The sequence below is a fragment of the Panthera uncia genome, chromosome D2, assembly GCF_023721935.1.
Source record: "Panthera uncia isolate 11264 chromosome D2, Puncia_PCG_1.0, whole genome shotgun sequence".
Lineage (NCBI taxonomy): Eukaryota > Metazoa > Chordata > Mammalia > Carnivora > Felidae > Panthera > Panthera uncia.
The window spans coordinates 58,972,652-58,982,172 of NC_064818.1; the positions used below are offsets into that span (position 1 = coordinate 58,972,652).

At 41.2% G+C, this 9,521-nt stretch overlaps 1 protein-coding gene across 6 annotated transcripts in view; it reads left to right on the forward strand.

The window, feature by feature from the left end:
* WBP1L (WW domain binding protein 1 like) overlaps positions 1-9,521 on the forward strand; it is an 86,927-nt gene that overhangs the window by 27,540 nt on the left and 49,866 nt on the right. The gene's annotated exons all lie outside the window — the stretch shown is intronic.

Genomic DNA, 9,521 nt, shown 5'->3' on the forward strand with positions numbered 1-9,521 from the left:
AAGGCTTTACCATTCTATTTTCTTCACTTTCTGTTCTCTTCCCTGTCTTTTCAGAAGAGAATAGACACGCGCTCACTTTCACACATGGCATGATGGCAGAGTCTATCCAGCTTAGCACTTGAACTTTGCGTTGTGATCAAGAGTAGAAGCCGAGTGCCAGCAAAAATACTATCTTTGCCCTAGGAGTTTATGGGCTTCCTTTTTACATGTACATCTTGTTTTGCCCATTAGTATCCCTTATTTTATTTTTTTATTAGTTTTTTAAGTTTGTTTATTGAGAGAGAGAGAGAGAGCGAGAGCGAGTGAGCATGAGTGGGGGTAGGTGCAGAGAGAGAGGGGGAGAGAGAATTCCAGTCACACAGCGCAGAGCCCGACGTGGAGCTCAAACTCAGGAACCGCTAGATCATGACCTGAGCTGAAATCAAAAGTCGGACTTAACCGACTTAACTACCCAGGCACCCCAGTATCCTTTATTTAAAAAATTAATTAGTTTTTAAAGTGAGGTGAAATTCACCTAACATAAACCATTTAAAACCATTTTACCATTTTAAAGTGAACAATTCAGTGGTGTTTAGTACATTCACAATGTTGTGCAACCACTACATCTAGTTCCAAAACATTTTCATCACTTGAAAAGAAAACCATCTACCCATTAAGCAGTTCCTCCCTGATTTCCCTTTCTCCCAGCTCCTGGCAACCACCAATCAGTTTCCTGTCTCCATGGATTTACCCTTTCGGGATATTGCAGAGAAACAATTTGTGATATTTTGTGTCTGCTTTCCTTTAACATCATGTTTGTGAGGTTCATCATGTCACATGATTACATGTTACACATGGGTTACGTGTTATACATCGTAACATGTACCAGCACCTCAGTCCTTTTTGTGGCTGAATGATACTCCATTGTATGGCTATACCACAATTTGTTATTCATTTATCTGTTCAAGTGTCTTCTGTCCCTGCCCTCCCCCCCCCCAACCTATTTATGTACATTTGAAATAACATGTGAAAGGAATAGAGCTCCTTTTCTTGCCCAGTATATTCCCTTTTCTAGGGCTGGGACCTTTCCATTTTAGGGTTTGTTGCAGTTCTTCCTTGTCCTAGTTAAAATCATAAACTGGCAGGCGAGATATTTTCTTTGTTTACTGGAAAAGTTAGAACCCTCAGGACTGGTGAAGTTAAGAAGTATAGAAGTTGACACAACAAATATACAGGAAACTGTTGCTTTGCCTTTGCATCTATTTCTGTAAGTAAAGAAAGGTCATTCTCAATATCCAGTAAATAACATTGCTGGTGGAGGGTTGATTTAAGAACATTGCAGCCTTAGATGGGTGCCCTAGGCCTGTGGATGCTTCACCCGGCTGGAAGAGCAGTGGTGGGCCTCCTGAGTTGATGGTGGGAACCGGATCCACTTCCTTGGCAGAGGATGGAAAGTGGAGGTTCCCACCAGGTCATGGAGGCCTGGGAGCTGGCGAGATGTGGGAGGGGAACTTCAGTATCATGCCAGTTTATCGATCACAGGCCGTTTTCTTGCCATTTCTCTGCCACTTCCAATACTTATTTTGGGGACAGGGTGGCTTTTGTACTTTGTTCCATTTGGGTGGATCTCGTGCTGACCAGCAGCTATTATGTGGTTACAGTTCCTGCAGAGAAGAGAAAGTTTTTTGTAATGAGTGGGCTCCCTCTTCCTGACCCTCCCCCCACCCAATACTCCCATCCCCACCTCATACCCTTGTCTCTTTCTGTCCATGAGTGCTAGATATCTATAGTGAGATTTGTGTTTTGAATTTTAACCTTTGGAATGGAAGTTACTATATAATTATTAACTCTGAATCCAGCACTGTTTAGTCAATTTGGTTTTTGTTTTGAGGTTTTTGTTGATTTTTGGCTTGTAGAAATCAGTAAAAAAAAAAAAAAAAAAAAAAAAAAAAAAATCCGAGACCATTTTGGCATAGGACATACTTCAGGTACTCACTGTCCTTATTTCAACAAGTGGCTGGCTTCCAGCTAACTCTGAGTCAAGGAGGACTCAGCTGTACTCATTCCGTATTGAACATGGTGTGGGTATCTTATTACATTATTTTTCCCTTGAAATGCCACTATCAAATACAATCTTTTTTTTTTTTTTTTTTTTTTTTTTTTTTTTTACATATGTATCTAATATCAGAAATATAAAGGGGCGTCTGGGTGGCTCAGTCAGTTAAGCGGCCGACTTCGGCTCAGGTCATGATCTCGCGGTCCGTGAGTTCGAGCCCTGTGTCGGGCTCTGTGCTGACAGCTCAGAGCCTGGAGCCTGTTTCAGATTCTGTGTCTCCCTTTCTCTGACCCTCCCCTGTTCATGCTCTGTCTCTCCCTGTCTCAAAAATAAATAAAAAAACGTTAAAAAAAAATTAAAAAAAAAAATATGGCATTAAGGCAGCTTACTTTCCCTGTTGCCAGCTCTCCACTGGAATTGTCATTTCTTGTCATCCTGACCCAGGAAAGTTAACAGCCTAGCTTACTTCTGAGATTGGGAACTTGGACTTGACTCTCCTATAGGTTACTGTGACTCAGATGTCACTCCTTAAATCCATAGAGAGTTAGGAAAAAAAAAAAAAAAAAAAAAGCCGTGGAGTTGCCAGACTGAGACCTTGGCATTTGTCTCTTCTAGTTAAATAATGGTTGAGATACATAGAGTTCATTTCTTTCTATTGTTGGTTAGATTCAACTAGAACAATCTGACTATTACTTAAAATAAAGTTTGTGGTGCCTGGGTGGCTCAGTCTGTTGAGCGTCCGACTTTGGCTCAGGTCGTGATCTCATGGTTTGTGGGTTCGAGCCCCACGTCGGGCTCTGTGCTGACAGCTCAGATCCTGGAGCCTGCTTCGGATTCTGTGTCTCCCTCTCTCTCTGCCACCGCCCACCCCCCCCGACTCTGTCTCTCTCTCCTTCAAAAATAAACATTAAAATTTTTTTTAAATAAAGTTTTAGTAGAAATGTCTTTTTCCATAAAGCCCCCCAGCTAAGGGTCTGGGCACAAATCTCCAGAGACAATCCTTACCTTTCCTCTGCCATTTTTAAAACTTTGAGTTGGGGGTCCTAATTCCTGATTTTTTTTCTTACCTCACCTCTCCCCTGCCTCACCAACTTGGCCCCAGTTTTCAGTTCAGAAGGCTTAGTTCACTTTCTTTCTTAAAAACAGCATTTCAGTGTGATTACCATCATTTCTTCTTAGAGAATAGTGGGAGATGGAACATCCAGACCCTAATTCCCTGTCCCTCATTTTCTTAGTCTGTTTTATATACCAAAGTGAGCATTTATCTCAAATCAACACCTTGAGTTTCTGTAATTCTACTTTCAGTAGAATTCAGCAACCATTTATTGAAATGTCTGCTCTGGGGGTGGGAACCCTTAGATGAGTAACTGAATACCAGTCCTCAAGGAGCTGGTAATCTTTTGGGAAAGACAGGTAACACACACAATGATTTGTAACCCGGAGGCATCAGTGCCCTAAAGGATGTGCACACAAAGGACGGTGGGAACAGTTGGTTCTGCTCCTGACAGGGGAAGGTGGGATTTAGGAAAATCTTCACAGAAGAGGCATTTGGACCAGGCCATAAAGGTTGATAAAGATACTTAGGATCTGAATGGACCAGGAAGGGGGAAAAGTCTATTCCAGCATGGAAAAGTGACAACGGAGAATGCGTCTGGAGGTGGCACATAGTCTGCGGTAGAAGCTTCCTTTATGTGGGTGTAGAGGAGGGTGACACTTGAAAGGTAGGCTGTGGTCATGTGGTAAGGAGGCCTTTTATCCATTCATCCAAGCAGTGTGGTCTAGAGAACTTTCTGTGATGGTAGAAATGATCTATATCTGTGCTGTCCATTTTGGTAGCCACTTAGCCACATGTGACTATTGGGTACTTGGAATGTGGCTAGGATAAATGAGCAACTGAATTTTTAATGACATTTAGTCTCTTATAACAACTGTATTGAGACATAATTAATATGCCACTAGATTTGCCCTTTTAAAGGCTTTTTAGTAAGTCATAGAATCGTGTGCCCATGTACTATCTAATTTAGAACATTTTCATTACTCCAAAAAGAAGCCCCATAAGCCATTAGCAGTCCCTCCCCATTCCATCCCTACCTCCCACAGTCCCTGGCAACCACTAATGTATTTTCTGTCTCTATGGACTTGCCTATTCTGGACATTCCTTATAAATGGAATCATACACTATGTGGTCCATACACTGTTGGCTTCTTTCACTTAGCATCATGTTTTCAAGATTTGCCCGTGTTAATATATCAGTATATCATTGCATGTATCAGTATTTCTTTCCTTTTTATAGCCAATTAATATTTAGCTATATGAACGGGCCACATTTAATTTATCCATTCGTCAACTGATGGACACTTGGGCTGTTTCCACTTGTGGACTGCTTTGAATGATGTTGCTGTGAACATGCATGTGCAAGTTTTGGTGTGTGTGTAGACCTAAGTTTTCATTTCTCTTGGGTTTATACCTAACAGTGGAATTGCTGGGTCATATAGTAACTATATGTGTAACCTGTTGAAGAACTGCCAGCCTGTTTTCCAAGACTGGTATGATATTTAATTTTAAGTAATTTAAACTAAATAGCTACATGTGGCTACTGACTGCTTAATAGTCCAGATAGAACAGCTTTCCAGTGTGGGAGTAGTGAGGTATAGTCCAACACAGTGGTGAGATCATAGGCTCTGGGGGCAGACCACCTGAGATCCAAACCTGACTCTTAACACTTACTATCCTTGAGCTAGTTCTTTAACTTCTCTGTGCCTCAGTGTCTTCACCTATAAAGTGGGACCAGTAATAGTACATACCTTATAGATTTGCTGTGAGGTGGACATAATGTATCAATACCAAGAATAATGATCACTACTATTATCATTTGTGGTCCCCAGGGTGCATTTGGTTGTTGGTAAGTTAGTATCAGCTCTCAAATCTCAGAAGCTGAGATTTGGGGAGTTTGAAAGTGACTTCCTTGATTCTGTTCTATATTTGAATTTAGTTTTGTCCCTATAGGAAATGTTCATGGTGAACCTGTATGTTTAGGGTAGTAGTTCTCAATTGGGGATAATTCTGCCCCTTCCTGAGAACATTTGTCAGTGTCTGGAAACATGTTTGGTTGTCAAAGCTTGGGAGTGCTGCTGGCAGCTAGTGGGTGAAGGCCAGGGATACCGCTTAACCTACTGTAACAAAGGATAGCCCCCCCCCCCCCTCCCCCGCCCCTGCAACAGAATTGTCTGGTCCAAAATGTCAGTAGTGCCAAGGTGGCCAGGCGCCGGTTTTGTGGTACCTGCTATCCCCATATCAGCTCGTGCTCATTATCACAGGGTTTGAGGTCAGCCTTCCTATGAAAGAGAACACAGCTTTGTAAAGTGTATGAAATAACCTTGACAACAATTTTTAGGTGGGACAGTTGACAACTTTAATATCCTGAATCTTGATACTCTCAGATTTGTTAGCATGTTGCCAGTCGGCCCTGCTTTGTCAGAGAAGATCAAACATTTGGAGAAAAAAGATTTTTTTTTAGTTTGTGGTTCAGTAAGTGGGTGAGCCTCCCTTATTCACCCAGTCTTAAACTTTCTTTCCTCTTGCTTTGGTTTACCCTTGTGGTTTCATTTTAAGAACATGTTTGTTTTCACCCCAGTGATAGCCTGATGGCCAGTTCCTTTCTATTCTCAGTGTCCTCCATGGTTCCATAACCAATCTGGACGGAGTCATGTTCTTAGAACTTTTTCCTTTTCCCATTCCATGTATTGGTTTTACTCTCATTTCCGGCCCCATGAACACTGGTTTGTTGTCACACATTCAGCCTGCAGAAACCATTAGGTATTCTCAGGGTTGCCACATGCTGACAGTCCTGGACCTGAGGGTGACTGTGTGGCCTCAGGAGAAGCCTTCTCTTTCAAGCCCCCAGAATGCAGTTCGTCTGTGGGTTTGGGGCACTAGTTGGCAACACTGTATGCATACTGTGGGTATCTCAGATAGCTTTGGATTAACAATTCCAAATGCCGTTTGAATGCCTGGCCGTCCATTCTCCTAAGAGCATCTCTAGCTTCCCTGCCTTAAGTTGTTGGAGCTTGAGAGACCATCAGGATCCAGGTGTAGTGGTGTGGGTTCATTCTTTGCCCTATAACCCCAGTTGTGGGCACCAATCCCATTATAACTGCACAGACACTAAGATTCCACTGAGTGACAGGGAGCAGTGACGGTGGGTCTTTGTGACCTGTCTGCTTGGTGGCATACAACAGACAGGTTGAGGTCTGACTTAACGGGCACCTCCCTTTTGGACCATCCTTTGTATTTCCACCAGGTGGAGCAAAGTCTGGCCAAAAAACTGCATGCAATGTGGAAACCACAAACAAAGAAATATCAATAAATCCAGAACATTGCAACCTGGGAGGGAGGAAAGGGGAAACAAATTTCATCCTATTGAATTCTGTGGCTTGTTGATACAAATTTGGACTTTCCCAGTGTGGGAATTAAAGTAGGTCATGGTCTCAGACTTGTAGATCGCCAATCTTGCATGGACTGGGTTTTTGGGATACTCTCGCTTACTCAGCTACATTCCCATAGCTTAGATTTATTTACTTTTGGTTTTTTTCTTTCCATACTTTGTTTTGTGGGAAAATAGATGAGCTATGTATCGTCTGTTCCTGGTGCCATCATCGCCCTCAGAGTGCCTTGGCTAACTTTTGATTCATGATCTTAGGTGTTTTAAAGAATTTAATTTAAACTTGTTTTGGAAGAGGTAGAAGTGAATGTAAGACATTGCAAGGATACTTGTGGCTTGGAAGGGTGGATCCTAGAGTAAAGCTATAAAAACATGTCTGTTTTGATTTTTAAATATCAAGCAAGACAGATCTTATGTTGTAACACTGTGTTATTACACATTCTTGTAGATCAGAAGCATGTGTTCATGGAGAAAGTATTCATGTTTTTCAAAATCCTACAGGCTGCTTTTTTGTTCACCATTTCCAAAATTATCTTCCTCATCTAAAATTCTACCTGGCCATTCACTCCAGTTATATTAAAATCCAACCAAACACAGAAACAACAGAAAAGCCACAATTTAGTTTATTGATCAGATCTAAATTATTTTTCCCTCTTAGTGATTTATTTGGGAGAGAAGGTTAATATTTGGCTTTCTACACTGAGATGGTGGAGCATTGTAGCTCTTTGGGATTTGACTATAGAATTGAACAGTGTGAGAAATTCTTCCTGTGTACTTCTTTCTTTTTATTTGGGTCCTTTGTCTTTAAATATGCAAATCTCCTTGCTGTGTTTGCAGGGATTTGGGGGAAAGCAGAAAACCTGTACCAGTCTGATTTGGCATAAGGACCACTATGGCTTTCTTTCCATTTTCCTTCCTTAGACCTGATTGCTGCTTTTCTTTGAGCTTTAAGGTGCCTTTTACGTTTTCACATCAGTTTTTTTTTTTTTTTTTAATTTTTTTTTTTTCAACGTTTTTTATTTATTTTTTGGGACAGAGAGAGACAGAGCATGAACGGGGGAGGGGCAGAGAGAGAGGGAGACACAGAATCGGAAACAGGCTCCAGGCTCCGAGCCATCAGCCCAGAGCCTGACGCGGGGCTCGAACTCACGGACCGCGAGATCGTGACCTGGCTGAAGTCGGACGCTCAACCGACTGCGCCACCCAGGCGCCCCTCACATCAGTTTTTAATTACACAAAAATAACACATACTCGTAACAATGGTATACTTACAGACAAAAATGCTTAGAGTAAAAAGTGAAAGTTTATGGTTTGGTGTGTGTTTTGGGTGGGTTTTATGCTTATGCTGAATGTTTATAGATATAGTAATAGTTCATATATATGTAAATAACTTCTATATATAAACAAAATTATTAACGGTTTGTGTTCCTTATTTTTTCATTTGTTTTTATTTTTTTGTTTTATATATATATATTCTAATGTTTATTTTTGAGAGAGAGAGAGAGAGCGCAGCGCATGCATGCGTGTGTGTGCGTGAGAGTGGGGGAGGGACAGAGAGAGGGGGGCATAGAGGATCCAAAGCTGTCTCAGCGCTGACAGCAAAGAGCCCAATGCGGGGCTCAAACCCATGAACTCTTGAGATCATGATCTCAGCCGAAGTCGGATGCTTAACCGACTAAGCCACCCAGGCGCTCCTTCATTTGTTTTTAAAACAAAAATGGCATACTTTATATGTGGTACTTTACAACATACATTTTTTTTCGTCCTTCATGGACTTCTTTCTATATTGCATATATACCTCTGACTTTTAAAAAAATACCTATATGTTAATTGCTTTAGACCATGATTTAGTTAATTACTCCTTCATAGATGAACATACATTGTATCCATTTTTATGATTTCACACAGTGTTATAGTGAACATCGTTATATATATATTTCTTCCTGCAGTTGTGCTAGATTCCTAGAAGTGGAATTGAGGATTGTGGGGTTGTAAGGTATGTACATTTGAAGTTTTGGGTCGATAGTGCCACATTGCTCTCCAGGGTGGTTGTATGAGTTTATAGCCCCATCAGTAGGGCTCATTTCCCCACACGTGTGTAAGCAGCATTTCTTCATCTGTGCCCTCTGCATATTCTAGAAGATGTGCCTTCTGACAACACAGGCACGTGGGGTACATTTCAGTTTTCTTTCTCGAAAGCCTTATATAGGTCTCTGATTTGCTAAGCTTCCAGTCTCCTCCCTGTGTGCTGTGGAACAGAATTCACTCTAGAGCAGTGTACCTGGAGCTGGAGAAGCATAGCTATGCCTGCTCAGGTGCTGAAGGAAGTGGTTTATAGCCCCCTGGAAGATGTCAGGCAGGTGGCTTGCAACCGTTGGCCAGTTGCTGTGTGGCACACAAGTCTAACCAACCACCCTTTCGTGGTGGTCATCCTAGGAGAAGGGATACTTGGAAGTATCTTCACTGAGAGTGCAGACTCTGGAGCCACACTGCCTCCATATACCCTTAGGCTAGTTAATTGACTCAGTTTCCTCATCTGTAAAATGGGATAATAACACCTAGCTTATAGGGTTACTGTGCGGGTTAATTGAGTTATTGTACTTATAAATTGGGTTAGTACTTATAGAGCACTTAGAATAGTGCCTGTACATAGTAATTACTCGGTAAATATTAGCCTATATAATAATATTTAATTATTAGTATTATATATAATATATAATTTAATTTTTATTATTTAATAACTTAATTATTAAATTATTTAATTATTAAATTAATAATTTTATTATTATTATTATTATTATTTTTTTAAAGCTTTGGGAGGCATTAAGGCTTCTTATCCCCTGACTGACCCAAGATCTGTTTCCAGTGGAGGAATTTAAGAGTATATTTTATTTTTTCAACATTTTTTTAAAATTTATTTTTGGGACAGAGAGAGACAGAGCATGAACGGGGGAGGGGCAGAGAGAGAGGGAGACACAGAATCGGAAACAGGCTCCAGGCTCCGAGCCATCAGCCCAGAGCCTGACGCGGGGCTCGAACTCACGA